This window comes from Tursiops truncatus, chromosome 5 (genome assembly GCF_011762595.2).
Source record: "Tursiops truncatus isolate mTurTru1 chromosome 5, mTurTru1.mat.Y, whole genome shotgun sequence".
Taxonomy (NCBI): domain Eukaryota; kingdom Metazoa; phylum Chordata; class Mammalia; order Artiodactyla; family Delphinidae; genus Tursiops; species Tursiops truncatus.
The window spans coordinates 8,217,120-8,242,558 of NC_047038.1; the positions used below are offsets into that span (position 1 = coordinate 8,217,120).

Genomic DNA, 25,439 nt, shown 5'->3' on the forward strand with positions numbered 1-25,439 from the left:
ATGTTAAAGATAATATAATCTAAATGCCTTATTTTATAAGAGGAATTGGTATCCAAATAAGTTACTAGATCAAGTGATTTGGTCTTACAAGATCACAAAGCTACTTGGTAAAATGTTAGGACTAGAACATGAGTTATCCAATTCACCACTTAGTTTTCTCTCCACTAACTCACATCACCTTCCTAAAACCCTCAGACTAGCAAATGTTTAAGTTTATTCCTATAGAATAATGGTACGAACATAGACTCTCGCCTCCTACTGGCTGTGTGACTTTGGAGGAGTTACTTAACCATCCTGTGACTCAGTTTCCTCATTAGAGAAGGGACAAAAATTAAACTTACTATTTTTTCACTTAAAAAAATAAGAAAAATCAATTGCAGTGACAGTGTATTTTACAGTGCTTTCATGAAACTTCTCCATATGTTTCCAGATATTTCAACCCCTTACTTTCACAGACAGTGATGCCTTTATTTCACAATTTAAAATATCAGTTAAATAATGAAACCACTCTCATTTACTTGTCGTAAGACCAATAAAGTTATATTCTCCAGAAATAAAAATTTTATTTCTCCTGTCCCTTCTCTTACATTTAAATGTAGCACATTAGTTGTACTTTGGAGCTTAACATGTTCTTTTTTTCTGGGGAGTGGGGCAGTTTCTAAATTCAGTTTTCCCCTATTTTCTCTATGTGGCATTTAATCCTTTCTATTAGGATCTTTCCAAAATAATTTAAACTTTCAAAAATCAAACAAACAAACAAAAACCCCTAAGTGATCCCAAATACCACATTTCAGCTGTGGACGATTACTGTCTTTCTCATACCTAACATAAGAGTTTTCCACTGTTTCCTTGTCTATTTTGTCATATTCCATTCATGCTACAAGTGATGAAACTTGGATTCAGCCTCAATCCCTCTGCTGTAACTCTTTTTCCTTGTTGTTTAATTCAGTGCTCAGTCTGTGCGTGATCTCTCAGCAGCATTTGGCGTAGCTGACCAAGTCTCTTCCTTTATTTCTCTCCTGTTTTAGGGGGTGTTTTTTTGTTTTGTTTTCATACCAATCTAGTCAGAACACCTAGATCTCCTATTTATTATACTCTTCCTGTATTTGTCCATTTAACTGTCATAGTTTTCAGAATTCTCTCCTATAGTCTTCTCTTTCCCCTTAACATACTCTCCTTGGGAAATATTATTTCTTCCCATGGTTTTAATTACCAGTTATTTCCCATTGTCTCTATCATGCCCTGATATAATTCCAAGCATCTGAACCAAGTATCTTTGAAATATTTCCTTGAATATCCCTCATTGTTAGCTGAATTTTCAGACAAATTTCAGGGAGGTTCTCTTTTCCATGCTAGCCTCTCAATAATTTCTTTTAACAAGTCAGAGAATGATCAGATCTCTTAGAGATAGACAGATACAATTTTCAACAATGTTCTTTTGTTTCTTCTCAAAATAAAAGTAAGTAAAATCATATTACTTGCATCGGTTATTCACAACACATTTGATGAGGTCATGCTTCCTTAACAGGTACAAAGTTCACAGGAAGATGGAAAGAGCCCTCCACGTCAGTTCTGGGGGGATAGATGTAAATATTCATGCGTGATCAGCATTAGGGACACAATCAAGTCAAGGATTCGAACTTTGAGGTAACTCATTTCCTCTTACATTTAAGATGATTACAGCACCAGCATAAAATTACTACTTTTCTTATTAAGAAACTAAGGGATATTGTCTATACTTTTTTAGTAGATGTAGTCCAAAGCAATAAGTATGAAAAATATTATGGCATAATATAAACATATGAAGACTCAAGACAGTCTCGTTATTTTATTTTCTTTCCTGATTTCATGTAGATTGTCATTTACCTTTTAGTATATTGTATAGCCTAACTTCCAGGTAACAATTTACTAAGTCAATAGGTTCTCAGATGAATAAAGTATTGTACCCTGGCAACCTTCATCTACTGAAAGAAGATTGGTATGAAGGCCTCTTTCCACATTTTAGTATTATTAGATCTCAAACTGAACCCATGGTCTCCTCCCACTTCTCAATCAGATCCTTCTCGAATCTCATGCAATAGCACAAAAATCTATGGAATACCAAGATACTCTATCAATAAACCCAGGTGCTATTCTAGGGTCTTTCATTTCCTTTGTCCCTTAGTTCATTCATTGATTCAGTCGTTTATTTTTAATTTATCTTTGCATTTTTTCTGTCTCTTAATTATGCTTTTATCCACCATAATTTAGACCTTATGAAGATAATTGTAAAAGGGTTACTTTAGTTGGTCACCCAAGTTCACCACAGCACACATAACCTTAATAACATTTTAATGTTCTTCTGTAACACTTGATTATGTACCTCAAGTCTTTCATTTTTTTAATAAGTATTAATGTGATTTAGTGGGTAACCTTGGTTTTTTTTTTTTTTTGGATGCATTGGGTTTTCGTTGCCATGCACGGGCTTTCTCTAGTTGCGGAGAGTGGGGGCTACTCTTCATTGCAGTGAGCGGGCTTCTCATTGCACTGGCTTCTCTTGTTGTGGAGCATGGGCTCTAGGCGCACAGGCTTCAGTAGTCGCAGCACATGGGCTCACTAGGTGTGGCGCACGGGCTTAGTTGCTCCGCAGCATGTGGGATCTTCCCGGACCAGGGATCGAACCCGCATCCCCTGCATTAGCAGGCAGATTCTTAACCACTGTGCCACCAAGGAAGTCCCTCAAGTCTTTTAAATGCTTAAAAGACTTTATGGTGTAGAGTAATTTTCTATTGTAGATCTTAAAATGCCTTGCAGACTCTCATCCTTGAGTACCATAAAGCTACATTTCTTTTTAAAATTTATTTTATTGATGTATAATTGATTTACAATGTTGTATTTCTACTGTAAAGTGGTTCAGTTATATATGTATATTTTTCATATTCTTTTCCATTACAGTTTATTATAGGATATTGAATATAGTTCTCTGTGCTCTACAGTAGGACCTTATTGTTTATCCATTCTATATATAATAGTTTGCATCAGCTAACCCCACACTCCCAATTCATCCCTCCACCACCTCCCTCCCACTTGGGAACCACAAGTGTGTTCTCTATATCTGTGAATCTGTTTCACTTTCATAGATACGTTCATTTGTGTCATAATTTAGATTCCACATATAAGTGATATCATATGATATTTTTCTTTCTCTTTCCAACTCATTTCACTTAGTATGATAATCTCTAGGTTCTTCTAGATTGCTGCAAATGGCATTATTTTATTCTTTTTTATGGCTGAGTAATATTCCATTGTATAAATATCAGATCTTCATCCATTCATCTGTAGATGAATATTTAGGTTGTTTCTATGTCTTGGCTACTGTAAATAGTGCTGATATAAACATAGGGATGCATGTATATTTTTCAATTATAGTTTTTTTCTGGCTATATAACCAGGAAAGGGATTGCTGAATCATATGGCAACTCTATTTTTAGTTTCTTGAGGAAACACCATACTGTTTTCCATAGTGGCTGCACCAACGTACATTCCCCTCAGCAGTGCAGGAGGGTTCCCTTTTCTCCACACCCTCTCCAGCATTTGTTATTTGTAGACTTTTTTGATGGTCATTCTGACCAGTGTGAGGTGATACCTCATTGTAGTTTTGATTTGCATTTCTCTAATAATTTGTGATGATGACCATCTTTTCATGTGCCTATTGGCCATATGTATGTCTTCTTTGGAGAAATGTCTATTTAGTTTTTCTAACCATTTTTTGATTGGATTTTTTGTTTTTTGTTATTGAATTGTATGATCTGTTTGTATATTTGGAAATTAAGCCCTTGTTGATCACATCATTTGCAAATATTTTCTCCCATTCTTTAGGTTGTCTTTGTTTTGTTTATGGTTTCCTTTGCTATGCAAAAGCTTGTAAATTTGATTAGGTTCCGTTTGTTTATTTTTGCTTTTATTTCTATTGCCTTGGGAGACTGACCTAAGAACACATTGGTACAATTTATGTCAGAGAATATTTTGCCTATGTTCTCTTCTAGGAGTTTTATGGTGCCCTGTCTTATATTTAAGTCTTTAAGCCATTTTGAGTTTGTTTTTGTGTATGGTGAGAGGATGTGTTCTAACTTCATTGATTTACATGTGGCTGTCCAGCTTTCCCAATACCACTTGCTGAAGAGACTGTGTTTTTCCCATTGTATATTCTTGCCTCCTTTGTTGAAGATTTTTAACCAGAGACAAATTATGGCCACAGGCATTAGTTTCTGCAAAAATCCCCCATCAAAAATGTGTTAATTGACCATAGATGTGTGGGTTTATTTCTGGGCTCTCTATTCTGTTCCATCGATCCATATGTCTGTTTTTGTGCCAGTACCATGCTGTTTTCATTACTGTAGCTTTGTAGTATTGTCTGAGGTCTGGGAGGGTTATGCCTCCTGCTTTGTTCCTTTTCCTCAGGAGTGCTTTCACAATTCTGGGTCTTTTGTGGTTCTATATAAATTTTAGGATTATTTGTTTTAGTTCTGTGAAAAATGTCATGGGTAATTTGTTAGTGATCACATTAAATCTGTAGATTGCTTTGGGTAGTATGGCCATTTTAACAATGTTAACTCTTCCAGTCCAAGGGCATGGGATATCTTTCCATTTCTGTGAATCATCTCCAGTTTCCTTTATTAATGTTTTATAATTCTCAGCTTATAAGTCTTTCACCTCCTTGGTCAGGTTTATTACTAAGTATTTTATATTTTTGGTGTGGTTTTAAAAGGGATTTTTTTTTTTTTACTTTCCCTTTCTGATATTTCAGTGTTAGTATAAAGAAATGCAACTGATTTCTGTATGTTAATCTTGTATCCTGCTATCTTGCTGAATTTGTTTATCAGTTTTAGTAGGTTTTGTGTGTTGTCTTTAGGGCTTTCTATATATAGTATCATGTCATCTGCATATAATGATAATTTTACCTCTTCCCTACCAATTTGTATACATTTTATTTATTTTTCTTGTCTGATTGCTTTGGCTAGGACTTCCAATACTATGTTGAATAGAAGTGGTGAGAGTGGGTATCCTTGTCTTGTTCCAGATTTTACTGGGAAGGCTTTCAGTTTTTCATCATTGAGTATTATACTGGCTGTGGCTTTGTCATAAATGGCTTTTATTATGTTGACATATGTTCCCTCTATACCCACTTTGGTAAGAGCTTTTATCATGAACGGATGTTGAATTTTTTTTAAATGTTTAACAGTGGCTTTATTAGGTGAATGCTTGAAAGTACTCAACATTAAATTCAATTTACTTTACATGTTTGCAAACACACTATTAGCAAGTCTTAAATATTTCAAATCAGCTAATGCAAAGTACAGAAGGTTTGTTCTCAAATAATTCTTCTGAGCTGACACGAAGACTGAAAGGAGGCTGTGACTTGAGTCCAGGTCTCTAACCAACAATCACTGTATCATCACTGGTGAACTCATGTGAGGGAACTTCAAGGTTGAGAGGTGCAGACTCCTTCCTGATCCTGCCAGGTGCATCATACTGTGACCCATGACAAGGGCAGTAATAACTACCAAAATCTCGTGCATTTGCAATGGGTACACAGCCAAGATGAGTGCAAACACCTGTCAAGATAACCCATTCAGGTTTCTTTACTTGTTCTAAATCATGATGTATGTCCCTCAACTAGGACACTTCAATTGCAGTTTCCTCATCAATTTCCTTCTTGGTTCTATAGTGCACAAACATGGGTTTGCCTCTCCATCTGAAAGCCATGTTCTTGCCCTCTGGTATATCAGATAACTTGATTTCAATTTTCGACATGGCCAGCCCATCAGCAGAAGCACTCATGATGGAAACAAACTGAGAGATGACATCTATCCTCACTGCTCTCTTTTTTTTTTTTTCTAACATCTTTAGTGGAGTATAATTCCTTTTCAATGGTGTGTTAGTTTCTGCTTTACAACAAAATGAATCAGTTATACATACACATATGTTCCCATATCTCTTCCCTCTTGCGTCTCCCTCCTTCCCACCCTCCCTATCCCACCCCTCCAGGCAGTCACAAAGCACTGAGCTGATCTCCCTGTGCTATGCGGCTGCTTCCCACTAGCTATCTACCTTACGTTTGGTAGTGTATATATGTCCATGCCTCTCTCTCGCTTTGTCACAGCTTACCCTTCCCCCTCCCCATATCCTCAAGTCCATTCTCTAGTAGGTCTGTGTCTTTATTCCTGTCTTACCCCTAGGTTCTTCATGACATTTTTTTTCTTAAATTCCACATATATGTGTTAGCATACGGTATTTGTCTCTCTCTTTCTGACTTATTCACTCTGTATGACAGACTCTAGGTCTATCCACCTCATTACAAATAGCTCAATGTCGTATCTTTTTATGGCTGAGTAATATTCCATTGTATATATGTGCCACATCTTCTTTATCCATTCTCACTGCTCTCTTTTGAAGACTTTGTACTATCTAACACTTCAGCATGACAATAGTCAGAGAAGCAGGCACTTTGATGTCTGTATGGGAATAACAAACAAAAGCAGAGACATTGAGGCCCCCAGAGGCAACCAAAGGCCAGCCCATGGCCTGGCCACTCAGTGACTCAGTGGTCCACAGGAAGGACCACTTCACATCGAGCACTGGTGACTCTGAGGCGGTGGACACTGCAGCCTGCACCAGGAGCTGCAGTGTGCCCACCACCCTGAAGGACGTGGCCAACAGGATGGGTGCAAACAGGGCCCGAGCCTGGATGTTGAATTTTATCAAATGCTTTTTCTGCATCTATTGAGATGATTATGTGGATTTTGTCTTTTTTGTTGTTGTGGATGTGGTGTATCACATTGATCGATTTGTGCATGTTGAACCATCCTTGTGATGCATGGATTAATCCAACTTTGTGATTGTGTATGATCTTTTTTTATGTGTTGTTGGATTTGGTTTGCTAATATTTTGTTTAGAATTTTTGCACCTATATTCATCAAAGATATTGGCCTGTAATTTTCTTTTTTGGTAGTGTCTTTGTCTGGTTTTGGTATCAGGGTGATGGTGGCTTCATAGAATATCTTTGGAAGTGTTCCTCCTCTTCAGTCATTTGGAAGAGTTTGAGAAGGATCCGTATAAGTTCTTCTTTGTATGTTTGATAGAATTTGCCTGTGAAGCCATCTGGTCCTGGACTTTTGTTTGTAGGGAGTTTTTTTTTTTTATTACAGATTCTACTTCACTTCTAGTGATTGCTCTGATCAAATTATTTATATCTTCTTGATTCAGTTTTGGTGGGCTGTATGTTTCTAGAAACGTCTATTTCTTCTAGGTTGTCCAATTTGTTGGCATATAATTGTTCATAGTATTCTCTTACGATTTTTTGTACTTCTGCAGTATCAGTTGTGATTTCTCCTCTTTTGTTTCTTCTTTTATTTATTTGGCTTCTCTCTCTTTTCTTCTTGGTGAGTGTGGCCAGAGGTCTGTCAATTTTGTTTACCCTTTTAAAGAACCAGCTCTTGGTTTTATTGATTTTTTAAAATTATTTTTTAAATCTCTGTTTTATTTATTCTCTGACCGTTATTATTTTCTTCCTTCTGCTGACTTTAGTTTTTTTTTCCTTCTGCTGACTTTAGGTTTGTTTGTTCTTCTTTTTCTAATTCTTTTAGTTGGTAGGTTAGGTTATTTGAGATTTTTCTTTTTCTTGAAGAAGACCTATGTCACTATGAAATTCCCTCTAAGAACTGCTTTTGCTGCATCACATATGTTTTGTATGGTTGTGTTTTCATTGTCATTTGTCTCAAGGTATTTTTAAATTTCCTCTCATCTCATTGTTGAATCACTGGTTTTGTAGTAGCACGTTGTTTAGTCTCCATGTAATCATTTTTTTTCTTATTTCTTTTTCTGTAGTTTCTAGTTTCATGCCATTGTGGTCAGAAAAGATGCTTGAAATTATTTCTATACTCTTAAATGTGTTGAGGCTCATTTTTTGCCCTAGTATGTGGTCATTCCTAGAGAATGTTCCACGTGTACTTGAAAAGAATGTGTATTTTTGGGTTTTTTGCATGTAATGTCCTGGAAATATCAACTAAGTCTAACTGTTCTATTGTATCATTTAGGATCTCAGTTGCCTTATTGATTTTCTGTCTAGAAGATCTGTCCATTGATGTGAGTGGTGTTGAAGTCTCCTACTGTTATTGTATTCCCATCAATTTCTCACTTTATGTCTGTTAGTATTTGTTTTATGCATTTGGGTACTCCTATATTAAGTGCATATATTGATGCGTGTAATATCCTCTTCTTGTATTGATCCCTTTATCATTATATAGTGTCTTTCTTTACCTTTCTTTATAGCATTTGTTTTAAAGTCTGTTTTGTCTGATATGAGTATTGTGACCCCTGCTTTCTTGTTATTTCTGTTTTCATGAAATATCTTTTTCCAGTCCCTCACTTTCCATCTACGTGTGTCCTTTGCCCTAAAGTGGGTCTCTTGTAGGCAGCATATTGTAGGCTCTTGTTTTTTTATCCAGTCTACCACTCTGTGTTTTTGATTGGAGCAGTTAGTCCATTGACATTTAAGGTAATAATTATTGATAGATATGTATTGCCAATTTAAATCTTGTTTTCCCATTGATTTTGTATTTGTTCTTTGTTCCTCCTTTCTTTTTCTTTTTCCTTTTGTGGTTTGGTGATTCTCTTTTGTATTATGCTTAGGTTCTCTCATTTTTTGTGTGAATCTATTGTAAGTTTTTGATTTGTAGTTACCCTGTTTCTCAAGTATGTTAACCCCTTCCAATATATCTACTTGCTTTAGACTTGTAGTTATATAGGCTCAAACACATTCTGAAAAAAGTCTACATTTTCTTACTCTCCTCCTCCATATTTTATGTTTTTGATGTCCTCTTTTACATCTTCGTGTTTATCCTTTTGCTGTTCATTGGGGTTATCATTGCTTTCACAGAATTTTTTTAATCTCTTTACTGGCTTATTTAAGTGATTTAATTTCCAAATGTGATTTCTCTTTCCTATAGATTCTTTGCTTTTAGAGAAGACCTTTCAATATTTCTTTTAGGACAGGTTTAGTATTGCTGTATTCTTTTAATTTTTGCTTGTCTGAGAAATTCTTTGCCTCTCCTTCTGATCTAAATGATAATTTTGTTGGGTAGAGTATGCTAGGTTGCAGATGTTTTCCTCTCAGGACTTTGAATATATCTTGCCACTCCCTCTGGCTTGCAACCTTTCTGTAGAGAAATCAGCTGATAGTCTTATAGGGGTTCCCTTGTAATTAACTCTTTGTTTTTCTCTTGCTGCCTTTAGAATCCTCTCTTTATCTTTAACTTTTGCTATTTCAATTATAATATGTTTTGGTGTAGGTTTGTTTGGGTTCATCTTGTTTGGGACACTCTGTGCTTCCTGAACCTGGATATCTGTTTCCTTCTTTAAGTTTGGGAAGTTTTCAGCCATAATTTCTTTGATTCCCTTTTTCTCTTTCTTCTCCTTCTGGGATCCCAATTATGCATAGATTGGCACAATTTGTATTACCCCATAGGTCTCATGTTGATTTCACTGTGTTTCATTTGTCTTTCTGTCTGCTGTTCTGACTGTGATTTCCATTCTATCTTCCAGATCACTTATTCTTTCTTCTGCATTATTCAATCTGCTGTGTATTGCCTTTAGCTTAGCTTTCATCTTGGCAAATTATTTTTTTCTGATTCCTTTTTATAGTTTCTAGTTCCTTTTTACAGTATTCTGCGTTTCTATTGATAGCTCTTCTTAATTCCTTCAGTATTTTCATTATCTCCTTTTCAAACTGTGTGTCTATTAGACTGAAGAAGTCTGCTTCATTGTTTATTCTTTCAGGAGATTTCTCTTGATCTTTAATTTAATTGGGAATAGTTGCTCTGCTTCTTTATTTCACTTAAATTTCTCTTACTCTTTGAATTTAGGAGAAACAATTATCTACCCTGGTCTTGGAGGGCTGTTTTTATGTGGAAGCATCCTTGTGTAGCTTGTGTGGTTTTAAAATTTTGGTGTGAGGGCTGTTTTTAGTATGGATGCCTACTGCCTGTTTCCTCAGCATGTGGTGGCCATTATCCACTTGATAGGGAGTGTGCAGATGCGGCAGCTGGCACCCACTCCCAGACCCCATGGCAGTGGTGGTGGCTGGAGCCCAATTCCAGAGCCTACAGTGGTGGGGGCTGGTGCCCACCCAGGGAGCCCATGGCTGTGGCATGTATCTTGTTTTTTTATCCAGTCAGCCACTCTGTCTTTTAAAATCTTTTTTTTTTAATTTATTTATTTTTGGCTGCTTTGAGTCTTCTTGCTGCGTGCCGGCTTTCTCTAGTTGTAGAGAGTGGGGGCTACTCTTTGTTGTGGTGCACGTGCTTCTCATTGCGGTGGCTTCTCTTGTTGCGGAGCACAGGCTCTAGGCATGCAGGCTTCAGTAGTTGTGGCACACTGTTGCCATTTTGTAAATTGTTTTCTGTCTTGTAGTTCTTTTGTCCCTCATTTCCTCTTTTAGATTTGTTTGTGTTTTGTTAGGTTGTTTTTTAATGTACAGTGACATGTTCTGATTTTCTTTTATGGATACTATAAATGTTTTGTTGGTGGTTACCACGGGGCTTACATAAATCATGTTATAGTTGAAGCAATCTATTTTAAGATAATAATTTAATGTTCAATCACATACGAAAACATTATACTCTTACTTTTCCCTATCCACACTTTGTTATACTTACCACAAATTACATCTTTTTATTTTGTGTATTCATTAACATATTATCATTTTTTTAACTTTTGTCTTAGTTTATATAGTAGTATTAAAAGTGATTTATGCACTACCAGTACAGTATTACAGTATTTTGTATTTATCTGTGTTTTTACTTTTTCATTGAGCTTTCATGTTGCTGTTTAGCTTCATTTTGTTTCAACTTGATTGACTCCCTTTAGCATTTCTTGTAAGGCAGGCCTAGTAGTGATAAACTCCCTCAACTTATGTATATATGTAAAGTCTTAATCTCTCCCTCATTTTTGAAGGACAGTTTTGGTAGATAAAGTATTTTAGCTTGGCAGGGTTTGTTTGTGGGTTTTTTTTCCTTTCAGCACTTTGAATATACCATCCTACTCCTTTCTGGCCTGGTAGGTTTTACTGAGGAAATTGCTGATAGTCATATGGGCTGTCTTCATCTGTTTGAGCTGAACACCATAGATTGGGTAGATTATAAACTACAAAAATTTATTTCTCACAATTGGGAGGTTGGGAAGTCTAAGATAAAGCCAGAAGAAATGAAGGATGTCCCAGGGTTTTTTTTAATAAGGGCTCTAATGCCATCTATGAGTGTTTTACACTCATGACTCAATTGCCTCCCAAAGGAGCCACCTCCCAATACTATCAAATTGGGAATTAGAATTTCAACATATGAACTGTGAGGTGACACAAACATTTAATCTATAGCATGGGGGTTCCCTCATATCTGAGAGCTGCTTTTCTCTTACTGCTTTCAAAATTATTTTTCTTTGACTTTTGACAATTTGCATATAATGTGTATTAATGTGGATTTCATTAGTTTCATCATATTGGACATTATTACATAACTTTCAATTTATTTCCTTTTGGTGATTGATTTTATTTTATTTCTTTTAAAAATTTTTAAATTTTTTATTATTATTTTTAATTGAAGTATAGTTGATTTAAAATGTCATGTTAGTTTCAAGTATACAGAACAGCAACTCAGTTATACATAAATATATATATACACACACATATATAGATAGATACAGAGATATACAGATATAGATATGTATTCTTTTTCAGATTCTTTTTCCTTATAGGTTATTATAAAATATTGAGTATAGTTTCCCATGATATACAGAAGGTCTTTCTTGGTTATCTATTTTAGTATACAGTAGTGTGTATGTGTTAATCCCAACCTCCTTATTTATCCCTTCCCTCTTTCCCCTTTGGTAACCATAGGTTTGTTTTCTCTGTCTGTGAGTCTCTTTCTGTTTTGGAAATAAGCTCATTTGTATATATATTTTTTTCCTTAGATTCCACATATAAGTGATATCATATGATATTTGTCTTTCTCTGTCTGGCTCAGTTCACTCAGTATGACAATCTCTAGGTCCACCCATGTTACTGCAAGTGGCATTATTTCATTCTTTTTCATGGCTGAGTAATATTCCATTGTATATATGTACCACGTCGTCTTTATCTATTCCTCTGTTGATGGACATTTAGGTTGCTTCCATATCTTGGCTATTGTAAATAGTGCTGCAGTGAACATTGGGGTTCATGTATCTTTTTGAATTATGGTTTTCTCTGGATATATGCCTAGGAGTGGGATTGCAGGATTATGTGGTATCTCTGTCCACATACCACAGGACCAGGCACATAGTAAGCATTCAGTAAATATTTGTGGAAAGAATGAGATGCTGGGCTCTCCATGGGTTCTCTGATTCATCAACATTTCATTTTTTTGCAGCCGTTTTCTTTTGCAGGGTTGTTGGAGGGAAGGGGGTAGGCCTTCTGCAAAGGCTCTTGTCCTTTCTGTTGAATGCTTTGTTCCATTGGGTCAGCCCTGAATTTAGAGTGCTTGGATATGTTTGTAGCCCTGAAGTGGAGAATGGATTCTTCCACAGGGTTGTGTAAGTATCGCTTCCTCAATGGTTTTCTGTACCCCAACCTTCAAATTACCTTTTAAGCACTCTTTTGAAACTAATATTTTACCTACGCTGTGTCGTATATGATGTTATTCAAACCTTGAAACAATTCACAGTTAAGATAATGAGACCCAGAGAGGTTGAGTCATTTGCTTAAGGCCACAATAGCTAATCAGTGATAGAGCTGAATTGGACATAGGGTTCTCGCCACCTGTGTCATAGGCAGAGGGAAGAATGAATTTCCATTAGGCTGTGACTTGTTGATACCCATGTATGGAGAACTGAGAACTGCAACAGAAGTCTCAGAGTTAGTTATCAGGAAAGTGCTGGGAAGAGCATAAGGGTGATGTGTTCCTTTTTGCCCCGAGATAGTCCTGCACATGAATGTGCCTTTGAGTGTGTCAACTTATTCTTGATCTCTACCCTGAATTTTTTCTAGGGTGTGCTGTAGGTCAGTGACTGCAGTGGTTAATGACTAATTCTTGTATATCCAGGTGGCAGGCAACATTCCTAAATTGGTGTTTGGCTGCACCCTGCAGGTCTGCAAACCTTGTAGTTGCCCAGAGACAGTGACAAAGACATCAACCCATTATTGGATAAGGGATCTTACAAGTGTGCAGCAAAAAGTCCTGGAGCAAGACCCCATTGTGGAGGGCAGATAGCAGGCAGGACATGGCAGGAATCTTCACTCAAATGAATGTTGAATTTTATCAGAAGTTTTTTCTGCATCCTTTCAGATGATCATGTGGTTTTTATTCTTTAATTTGTTAATGTGGTGCATCACACTGATTGATTTATGGATATTAAAATATCCTTGCATCCCTAGAATAAATCCCACTTGATTGTGGTGTAAGATCCTTTTAAGTATTGTTGGATTCAGTTTGCTAGAATTTTGTTGAGGATTTTTTTGTCTATTTTCATCACTGATATTGGCCTGTAATTTTCTTTTTGTGTGGTGTCTTTGTCTGGCTTTGGTATCAGGGTGATGGTGGCCTTATAGAATGAGTTTGGGGGTGTTCCTTCCTCTGCAGTTTTTTGGAATATTTTCAGAAGGATAGGTGTTATCTCTTCTCTAAATGTTTGATATAATTCACCTTTGAAGCCATCTGGTCCTGGAGTTTTGTTTGTTGGAAGTTTTTAAATCACAGATTCAATTTCAGTACTTGTCATTGGTCTGTTCATATTTTCTATTTCTTACTGGTTCAGTCTTAGGAGATTGTACCTTTCTCAGAATTTGTTCATTTTTTCCATGTTGTCCATTTTATTGGCATATGGTTGCTGTAGTAGTCTCTTATGGTCCTTTGTATTTCTGTGGTGTCCATTGTAACTTCTCCTTTTTTATTTCTAATTTTATTGATTTGGGGCCTCTCCCTTTTTTTCTTGATAAGTCTGACTAAAGGTTTATCAATCTTGTATATCTTTTCAAAAAGCCAGTTTTTAGTTTCATTGATCTTTTCTATTGTTTTCTTTGTCTCTATTTCATTTATTTCTGCTCTGATCTTTATGACTTCTTTCCTTCTACCAACTTTGGGCTTTGTTTGTTCTTCTTTTTCTAGTTGCTTTAGGTGTAAAGTTAGGTTGTCTATTTGATATTTTTCTTCTTTCATGAGGTAAGGTTGTGTCTCTATAAACTTCCCTCTTACAACTGCTTTTGCCACATCCTATAGGTTTTGGATCATTGCGTTTTCATTTTCATTTGTGTCTAGGTATTTTTTGATTTCCTCTTTGATTTCTTCAGTGATCCATTGGTTGTTTAGTCGTATATTATTTAGCCTCCATGTGTTTGTATTTTTACATTTTTTTTTTTTTTACTGCAGTCGATTTCTAATCTCATAGCATTGTGTTCGAGAAGATGGTTCATATGATTTCAATTCTCCAAAGTTTACCAAAGTTTGCTTTATGGCCCAGCATGTGATCTGTTTTGGAAAATGTTCTATGTGCACTTGGTAAGAATGTTTATTCTGCTGCTTTCAGTTATAAGGTTCTATAAATATCTATTAAATACATCTGGTCTAATGTGTCATTTAAGGCCTGTGTTTCCTTATTGATTTTCTGTCTGGATGATCTGCCCATTGATGTAAGTGGGGTATGATAGTCCCCCACTATTATTGTGTTACTAACAATTTCTCTTTTTATGGCTGTTAGCATTTGCCTATATATTGAGGTGCTCCTATTTTGGATGCATCTATGTTTATAATTGTTCTATCATCTTGGATTGACCCCTTGATCATTATGTAGTGTCCTTCCTTGTCTCTTGTAAGAGTCTTTATTTTAAAGTCTATTTCGTCTGATATGAGTATTGCCACTTCAGCTCTCTTTTGATTTCCATTTGCATGGAATACCTTTTTCCATCCCCTCATTTTCAGTCTGTATGTGTCCCAAGATCTGAAGTGGGCCTCTTATAGACAGCACATATACAGGTCTTGTTTTTGTATCCATTCAGTCAGTCTGTGTCTTTTGGCTGAAGCATTTAATCCATTGACATTTAAGGTAATTATTGATATGTATGTTCTTGTTGTCATTTTGTTAATTGTTTTATGTTTGTTTTTGTAGGTCTTTTTTCTTCCCTTCCTCTTTTGTTCTCTTCTGTTGTGATTTGATGACTATCTTTAGTGTTGTGTTTGGTTTCTTTTTTTTGTTTTTGTGTGTATATCTATTGTAGATTTTTGGTTTGCAGTTACTATGAGGTTTTGATATTGCAGTCTATATATATATACAAGATTATTTTAAGTTGCTGGTCTCTTAAATTCAAATGCATTTCAGATATCCTGCATCTGTCCTCTGGTCTTCTCACGTTTGCTGCTTTTGATATCATATTCGTGTGTGGATGATTTCCTACCTTTAATGTCTGTTTGCCTTTACTGGTGACTTTCCCATTTCATAATTTTCTTGTTTCTAGTTGTGGCCTTTTCTTTTCCATCTAGAGAAGTTCCGTTATCATTTGTTGTAAAGCTGGTTTGGTGGTACTGAATTCTCTTAGCTGTTGCTTTTCTGTAAAGCTTTTGATTTCTCCATCAAATCTGAAGGAGAGACTTGCTGGGTAGAATATTCTTGGTTGTAGGTTTTTCCTTTCATCTCTTTAAATATGTATGCCACTCCCTTCTGGCCTGCAGAGTTTCTGCTGAAAAATCAGCTGATAGCTTTATGGGGATTCCCTTGTATGTTATTTATTGCTTTTCCCTTGTTACTTATAATATTTTTTCTTTGTTTTTAATTTTTGTCAGTTTGATTAACATGTGTCTCAGTGTGTTCTTCCTTGGGTTTATCCTGTATGTGGCTTTCTGTGCTTCCTGGACTTCGGTGACTGTTTCCTTTCCCATGTTAGGGAAGTTTTTGGCTATTACCTATTCAAATATTCTTTCAGACCTTTTTTCTCTCTATTCTCCTTCTATGACCACTATAATGAGAAATGTTGTCCCAGTGGTCTCTTAGACTGTGCTCATGTCTTTTCATTCTTTTTTCTTTATTTTGTTCTACAGCAGTGATTTCCACCAGTCTGTCTTCCAGCTCACATCACATCACATCACATTTGTTCTTCTGCCTCATTATTCTACTTGTTGATTCCTTCTAGTGTATTTTTCATTTCAGTTACTGTATTGTTCATCTCTGCTTATTTGTTCTTTAAAGCTTCTAGCTCTTCATTAAACATTTCTTGTAACTTCTTGGTCTGTGCCTCCATTCTTTTTCTGAGATCTTGGATCATTTTTACTATCTTTACTCTGAATTATTTTCCTGGTAGATTGTCTATCTCCACTTCACTTAGTTGTTCTTCTGGGGTTTTATCTAGTTCTTTTGTCTGGCATATATTTCTCTGCTGTCTGATTTTGTCTATCTTTCTGTGTTTGTGGCCCCTGTTCCTCAGTCTGTAGGACTGTAATTCTTCTTGGTTCTGCTGTCTGCCCCCTGGTGGATGAAGTTGGTCCAGGGGCTTGCGGAGGCTTCCTGGTGGGAGGGACCTGTGTCTTCCCACTGGTGGGTGGAGCTGGGTTTTGTCCCTCTGAGGGGCAGGGCAGTATCAAGGGGTGTGTTTATAGGTGGCTGTTGTGTCAGGAGGACTTTAGGCAGCCTGTCTGCTGATGAGTGGGGCTGTGTCCCACCCTGTTGGTTGTATAGTCTGAGGAGTCCCAGTACTAGAGCCTGCAGGCTGTTGGGTGAGTCCGAGTCTCAGTGCCAAAATGGCGACCTCTGGGAGAGCGCACACTGATGAGTATTCCCTAGGGCATTCACCACCAGTATTTGCCCCCACAGTGAGCAATAGCCAACCCCTGCCTCCCCTGGAGACCCTCCAATAGTCACAGGTAGTCTGGCCCTGAATCCTATCGAGCCACTTCTTTGCCCTGGGTCCCAGTGCATGTGAAACCCTGTGTGGGACCTCCAAGAGTGGAGTTTGTTTGCCCAGTCCTGTGGAGCTCCTGCACCAAGCCCCTCTGGCCTTCAAAGCCAAATACTCTGGGGGCTTCTCCTCCCAATGCCATACCCCTGGGCTGGGGAGCCTGACGTGAGGCTCAAAACTCTCACTTCTGTGGGAGAACCTCTGCAATATAATTATTTTCCAGTTTGTGGGTCACCCACCCAGGTATGGGATTTGATTATATTGCAAAAGCGCCCCTCCTACTGTCTTGTTGTGGTTTCTTCTTTGTCTTTGGATGTGGAATATCTTTTTTGGTAGGTTTTAGTCTTTTTTGTCAATGGTTGTTCAGCAGTTAGTTGTGATTTTGGTGTTTTCATGACAGGAGATGAGCTCAAGTCCTACTTTGCTATCTTGTCCCTCAAATGAGATATTTGTATGCATTTGAAATTAAGAAGATATACCCAACATAGCATAGCTTTCTACATAAAAATATCCATGGGTAATTTATCTGAAATTTTAGTTTGATCTAATAGAATTATTTGTCCTAATAAGTCAACATTTTTCTGCAGTTGTTAACTTCAGTTCTGCCTTTCAAAGTAGTGAAAAAAATTCTTCCTTTAGTTACTCTAAAAGTTCTAGAAATGTTTGAATTCACTTTATCTTCCTCTGTGCAGTGTCTGAGAAAAGGACTTTCTAAATCCTAATAATGTTCAGGTAACCTGCAGAGACAACCCTAAATTATTAGGCAAATATAATCAATTAATAGTCTTTGAGTTTCATGGATAGCCATGTTACTTCTGTTTTTTTTCTACCATGGACTGGACTGTGCCTGGAGCTCTGAGCATTTCTGGATCTTTTTAATGAAATAGAGTATTTTTCAGATCTGTTCTGCCAATGCTCAGGTATAAAAACATTCTCCCTGTCCACTTAAAGCAGTGAAGAGGCTTCTATATATTCTTTGATTTTCCTCCCTATCTAGAAGAATAAGCAAACTTTTCAAATTAAAAAATACACATAGACACATCAAAATTAAGTTCCAGGCAGTATATCATTAATATAAAATGTTAAGAAATATTTGTTTTTTCTCTGATGTGTTTTTTCTTTCCCTGAATCTTTGAAACAAACAGGAAAAGTTATAATTAAAATTGCATTTATTGAACACCAACATATGTTAATTCTGAATTTATTCCCATTGCATCCTAATTAAAATAACTCTTTTATCTTCAAAGGGAGAAGAAATCAGAGAAAAGGAAAGAGTAATAAAATATTGAATACATCATATTGGCATTCTATTGAATTATTTTTAATGCAAAGAGGAATAGTTAATGGTAATGAATGTTTAAGAAGGAAACATTAGGTCTTTCTGAACTTTTTCCTTATCTTTTAGTTTCTGCTCTGTGAAATTCATTACTAGTTTATATTTTTTGGATTATACCCTAGAAGTGTCTGGTGTACACTTATGTAATATCCTCAACTGTCAACTTTAAGCAACACAGGGCATAGTCTGTTAATGGCAGAAAATATACAATGAGAATTTCAACTATATTTGTAAATGCATCATTGATAATAGAGTCAAATGTTTCAGTAAAGCTGCCCTAATAGTAATTAATTTTCAGCAGTATTTAATTCAGCTGATAATAAGAAAGAAATACAAAAATTTACTGCAAGGTGAAGAATGTTGTTAAATAGTTTCAGAAGCAACTGGTACAATATTGACTTCAACACTAGGTGGATCAATAAATACCAGTAAAAACTTTAATATACATAAAATTCTTTCAGTTTTCCTTTAGAACAAAATGAGTTTAGGCTAAATTCAAGTGACATTTTTTCAACTATTGCCTTTTGCCAATTATTTTTTAATGTATAATTTCAAGAAAAAGACAATTTTAAAATAGTGAAAATCAGATTGTGATGAGGAAGCATGTGTAGCCAACATAGACAACAGTACCGTGTTCTTAACTTCACTAGGGTTTGATTGTTTCTTTTCAGTAACCATGTTTACCACAAATTGGGAACTCGTCTGATTACTGAAGGCTTGGCATCATTTAATTGTGATGTTCCCTACTCAGAGGGCATTATCTCTCAGTCTCATTGTACACAACATCCCCAGTGACACTGTAGATTCTTCCTTTCTCAATTATAACATCAGCTAATTTCTTTTACAGTCTCCCCATCATTCATGCATGCAATACTGTTCAACATTTACTCAATCATTTTAATTTAAATGAGGGTTAGTGAGAGAGCCCATTATTAAACAAAATTGCACTGCAATATAATGATACTTTGTTAATCCACACCTCTTTCTCTTTCTTCATTTCCTTACCAGGGAGGAATCTGATGTCATTTCTCAATACAGGTCAGCTCTGAATGGCTAGGTGATTATATAATGGCTTGCTTTGGGTGTTTTGTCTTCATTCCTTTGAAATACTGCTAATGTATTCTGTATTTTCCTCACTCACAAATGTATTCCATCAACAGTATTTGATGACTGTAGATTCTGCAGATCTTGTGCCTATTGCTCTGGAAGAAAGGACGAGCAAAATCATTAAAGCAAATATTCTCAGTTAGGAATCTAGTTTTCTTTTTCTGATATGTAAAATTTTAGGTATTTTTATCTGTGTAAAGTTTAAGTAGGTTGATCTGTTTAAAGCAGGTTATTTAAAATAAATATAGGCAGGGGTAGGAATTATGAGACAATTAGAATTTTCAGAAATTTTAATTAACTATTGATAATGCTACATCTCAGAGGCTATGAGGAAGAATGTTATATCCTGGAAAGATATAACCCCCCTCCTCTTGATATTTCTTCTGGGAGATGTTTCTGCAACATATATGATAGTAAAGATCTATCCTTTTGAGTTAATTTGAGGTGTTTAATGCATGCTTCTATTTTTTTAAAACTATTGAATTGTATACTTTAATTAATTATTTATTTTTGGCTGCTTTGGGTCTTCATAGAGAGCGTGGGCTCTCTAATTGCAGCGAGCAGGGGCTGCTCTTTGTTGTGGCGTGCAGGCTTCTCATTGCGGTTACTTCTCTTGTGGAGCACAGGCTCTAGGCGCATGGGCTCAGTAGTTGTGGCTTGTGGGCTCTAGAGCGGAGGCTCAGTAGTTGTGGTGCATGTGCTTAGTTGCTCCACAGCATCTGGGATCTTCCCTGACCAGGGATTGAACCCATGTCCCCTGCATTGGCAGGCGGATTCTTAACCACTGCACCACCAGAGAAGTCCCATGTTTCTATTTTTGCTGTTACTTTATGAAGTAAAATCACCTAAGTTATTGCAAAACATATTTTTATTTATCTTAGTTATATTTATTGTAAATTTTCAGAGCTACTTTGTGAGAGTTCAGGTACTAGTAGTGTAGCTAATGTAAAGAAAAAATAAAGTGCTCTATAAATTTCCCAGTGACAACTGGATGATGCCTAGCAATGCTGGGCATCTTTTCTTGTGCCTGTAGGCTATCTGTATGTCTTCTCTGGAAAAAATGTCTATTCAGGTCTTCTGCCCATTTTTAAATTGAGCTGTTTTTCTCTTTTTTGGTATTGAATTGTATGAGATGGTTATATATTTTGGATATTAACCCCTTATTGGTCATATCATTTAAAAAAAATTTCTCCCATTCAGCAGGTTGTCTTTTCATTTTGTCAGTGGTTTGCTTTGCTGTGGAAAAGCTTTTAAGTTTAATTAGGTCCAATTTATTTATTTTTTGCTTTTATTTATCTTGCCTTAGGAGGCATAGCCAAAAAATGTTGCTATGATTTATTCCTAAGAGTGGTATGCCTGTGTTCTCTGTAGGAGTTTTATGATTTCAGGTCTTACACTTAGGTCTTTAATCCATTTTGAGTTTATTTTTGTATATGGTGTAAGAAAATGTCCTAATCTCATTCTTTTGCATGTAGATATTCATCTACATGCGAATCAAAATGCAAATCAAAACCACAATGATATCACCTCACACCAGTCAGAATGGCTATCATCAAGAAGTCTACAAATAACAAATGTTGGTGAGGCTGTGGAGAAAAGGAAACCCTTGTACTGTTGGTGGGAATGTAATTGGTTCAGCCACAAAGAAAACAGTATGGAGGTTCCTCAGAAAACTAAAAATAGGGCATCCCTGGTGGTGCAGTGGTTGAGAGTCTGCCTGCCGATGCAGGGGACATGGGTTTGTGCCCCGGTCCGGGAAGATCCCACATGCCGCGGAGCGGCTGGTCCCGTGAGCCATGGCCGCTGAGCCTGCGCGTCTGGAGCCTGTGCTCCGCAACGGGAGAGGCCACAACAGTGAGAGGCCCGTGTACTGCAAAAATAAAAATTAAAAAAAGAGACACAAATTACTGTTTATAAAATAGATGAGCAACAAGGATATGTTGTACAGTACAGGGATATATAGCCTTTTTTAAAAAATTTATTTTATTTATGGCTGTGTTGGGTCTTCGTTTCTGTGCGAGGGCTTTCTCTAGTTGCGGCGAGCGGGGGTCACTCTTCATCCCAGTGTGCGGGCCTCTCACTATCGCGGCCTCTCTTGTTGCAGAGCACAGGCTCCAGACACGCAGGCTCAGTAGTTGTGGCTCACGGGCCCAGTTGCTCCGCAGCATGTGGGATCTTCCCAGACCAGGGCTCGAACCCGTGTTCCCTGCATTGGCAGGCAGACTCTCAACCGCTGCGCGACCAGGGAAGCCCCTAGCCTTTTTAAAATAACTCTAAATGGAGTATAATCTATAAAAATATTGAAACTATGTTGTATACCTGAAACTAATATAACATACATCAACTATACTTCAATTACAAAATAAAATAAAAGCCAAACAAATTATGTCATGATTGGAACTGAAAGTACTGACATCTCTAAAATACATTGAAATATTTTTTACATTTATCTTAATGAGTTTATTAAATATTATGGATTTATTAATATAATAAACAGGTACTAAATAGGTAACATATCTTCACCTGGCACTGTATATTTTGAGCCACAATTCTTTTTCCTCGGGTATCTGAACTTTTGTTCCTATATATAAGCAATCAGTGTTGTAGAAAAGAACTATTATAAAATTCTGATTTTATTTTCATTGCAGGCAAAAGTTCTTATATATTTTATTTCTCTTCCCAGTGTTGGTACCTCTGTGTTTTATTTGCCTATAAATTTGAGGTTCAGAATAATTTTCAATAGTTCTAATACCAGGTCTTCCTTTTCATTAACACTGATTGGCACTCAGTGTGACCTTTCATTGTACTAAGGAAAGAAGTTCTTATTCAAGGAACATTTTTTTTTTTTGGAACGCCAGTTCAGATATCTGGTGATTCTTTTCTCTTAGCTCATTGTGACAGAAGGAGTACTTACTTGTTCCCTATTATTGAACAATAATAATATATTTTATATGCTTCTATATCCATTAGTTTCCCTCAGAATTCTGCTGTAGACCAGCTCCTTTTTTATTCTGCATCCTTTTCCTTTGGTATTCTCATCATTATTTCCAACATGTCCTTTAGAGAAATGATTATGTTTCCCATTTTGGGCACCTGCACTTCAGCACAATACCTGGAACAGGGCCAATTACATACAAAGTATTAAATAAATGTATGCTGAGTTGAGCTTCCAAAATATGAATTGCGTTAAAGTTATTGAGGCAGGTCACTTGTTTAATCACTTTGGCAAAGAAAATTAGTGTACTAATCATAAGATAAATAATAGTCAAGAAAATTTTTTAAGACAGAGAACACCTGTGTTAAGAAATGACTTTAGCAGGCCTTATTAAAGGAAATCAAATCCATTTAAAACATAAGAAATCTAATCAGTACCATCCAAACTCTTATTTCCAGGCTAATTTTTATTTGCCAGTCAGTGATTTTATTCACTTCAAAAATATCTTTAATTTTATATTAGTGCTTTAATAAACATTTACATGTAAATCCACATGAAATCATGAAATCTGTCAGTAAGAGATTATTGATACTGAAATTTAAGTAGACTCTTGAGTCCAAGATTTTTTAAGAAATAGTGTATCCAATAAGAGAATTCAAAGTAGAAAAATAAACATTATTTTTGATTAGAAACAATAAAGGGGAAAAAAATTGATACTATTTCCACAAATAAAAATATTATCATTTTCTTAACAAGTCATTTTCCCAGTGACTTTATTTTAGTAAATTGGATTTATGTATCTAAAAGTTATCTGCCTGCCATTCTCATTTCTGCCTCCCTCTAATCAGCTACTGTGATCTTTTATAACAGCCTTGGGAAGTATAAATACTCAAACAAATCTATAAATAATTTATCATTAATGCATGTGTATATATTACTAATGATAATACTAATAAAGTATACTTTCTATATAATAATGAAATATGTATATAATATATATGTATATATATTTAGTATTTATGTACAAATAAAGTATACTGTTAATATATGCAAATATACAAGCACATACCTATGTTAATTTTGTATATTTGTGTATATTAATGTATATCAACAAATATATACAAATACATGCATATTAAAGCTAGGAAGACAATAAGCAGTTCTCATTTCTCTACCTGTCGTGTACTTAGAAGTTGATATTATTTCTGTGTTCCATCACACTTCTAGTTTCCCTTTGTACTCAGACAGCCACTAATCAATTTATAGTTGTTTAATTTATCAGATATACAAAACATTTATTCCTGAAGTATCTATGCATTAGTGGTTCTGACTGTTTTGAGTTACAGTTTTCCAAAAACTTTAACCACTGGCAATGGGAGTGCTAAGAAACAACGCAGAGGATCCCCCTGGATTTCTTATTAACTAACACTTAGCTTCATTTTGGAGGAGCACCCAATTTCCAATGATAATTAGGATCAATCATCAAGTCAATAAAGCAAAACCATTCTTTGGGGTTCAGTGGCATGTGTAGCTTAATGTAGCCAGGTTGTAGTTTCTGTTTCCAGCTCAATGAAAACCTTGTTTTGTCCTATGGGGAATAGCTCACTCCTTTGAGAATTAAGACCTCTAAACCATTTTCTAGTGGGAAATTAGGGGTAATAATGAGAAGAACCATTTTATATTTTACCCCTTAATTTCTAGGTCTGTGGCTAAATGGCATATATTATATAGTCTATATATATATATATAATATCAGAGCATAAAATGTATCTCATAAGAGCACACAAACTTCATACGATATTGTCATAGGCAACTCTGGCTTTGTAGTAGAGTTTTCTATGGGCTGTTCCAATGTTATATGCAGCCAATTGCTTCAGGATGATTGGAGTGTGGTAAGACCAGTGAATTTCATGGGCATGAGAACACTGACATACTTTTCTTTGTAAAATGAGTTACTTGGTCATAAGTGATTCTATGTAATAATATCCTAGAAGGTAAATAAAGTGTCCCTTAAGCTGCAGATGCCATTGCTGGCAGAAGCATTTTAGGCAAAGAATGCAAATCCAGATCTAAATGAACTATTTATTCCATTCAGGGCCAACTGCTGCCCCTTCCATGATGGAAGGGATGCAATATAATCCATCTGCCATCAGGTAGTTAGTTTGTTCCCAAGGAAAGCAATCATATCCGGAGATTAGTGTTAATCTTTCTTATTGGTAAGTAAAAGCCCTTGTCATTCACTAACTTCATTCATTACTTCTTAGGCTTATTGAGTAGGGGCTAGGGTAAATAGTAAGAAAGGTTGTACGGACATAATCAAATGGGTTCTTATGTTCAGTACATTAATGATAGCCTCCTCTGCAGTGGTTGCCCTTGATGAAACCATGTGAACATTCACATAATCACAGATATCCTCACTCTCTCAGCTAATTTTCAGAGGTCTATACACATGTCATCCCCAGATCTCTTTATCATCAATTTACAAATTTATTTCTTCCTTGAACTTCTAGACAAACTTTTGGCTACATCTATGGGTCAATTGTAGATCTTCACTTCTAGTCATTTTTCTATTCAGGCAAAGGGAACTACTAAGTGAACTTTCAAGAAGACTTGTCCACTGGTAGGATTTCTTTTTGCTAAAAGCTTTCTGAACCATCCTTGAGCGAAGCTGTAATGTCACACCATTCACATTCAGGTCATGACAACATAGTGTTTTACTTTACATAGAAACTAGGGCTTCACTTTTTCTTCTTTCATCAATGAGTCCTAAGGAACTCAAATTAAGGTTATAGGTGTGAGTTACAAAGAAGGTCAATTGTAGCTGGAGATATGTTATGAGATTGTGAGAAATTTCTCTTAGAAGTTATTTGTGCCTTCAGAAACTTCTCAGTACTGATCTGGTATATATTATTTTTATTTGATGATTTTTTTGTGTTCACTCTTATACACAAAAAATTATGGTTTGATTCATTAGACTTCTGTTCACAAAATATAGGGAATTTTTTTTCTCATACACAACTCGAGTAAAGTTTCAGAAGTTTGCCAATTTATTTCACTTTCAGGATCAATTGGCAACTACCAAAGATCTGTTTCAAACCATTCTGATTACT

General features: G+C 36.0%; 1 long non-coding RNA gene across 1 annotated transcript in view; it reads right to left on the reverse strand.

Moving 5' to 3' along the window:
* Positions 1-19,237: 19,237 nt before the first annotated feature.
* Positions 19,238-25,439, reverse strand: part of LOC141278739 (uncharacterized) — a 91,226-nt gene continuing 85,024 nt past the window's right edge. The window contains exons 2-3 of the long non-coding RNA XR_012331860.1: positions 22,309-22,506; positions 19,238-19,489 (exon numbers count right to left, since the gene is read on the reverse strand). This is a non-coding gene — a long non-coding RNA (uncharacterized lncRNA). The remainder of the gene's footprint in view (positions 19,490-22,308; positions 22,507-25,439) is intronic.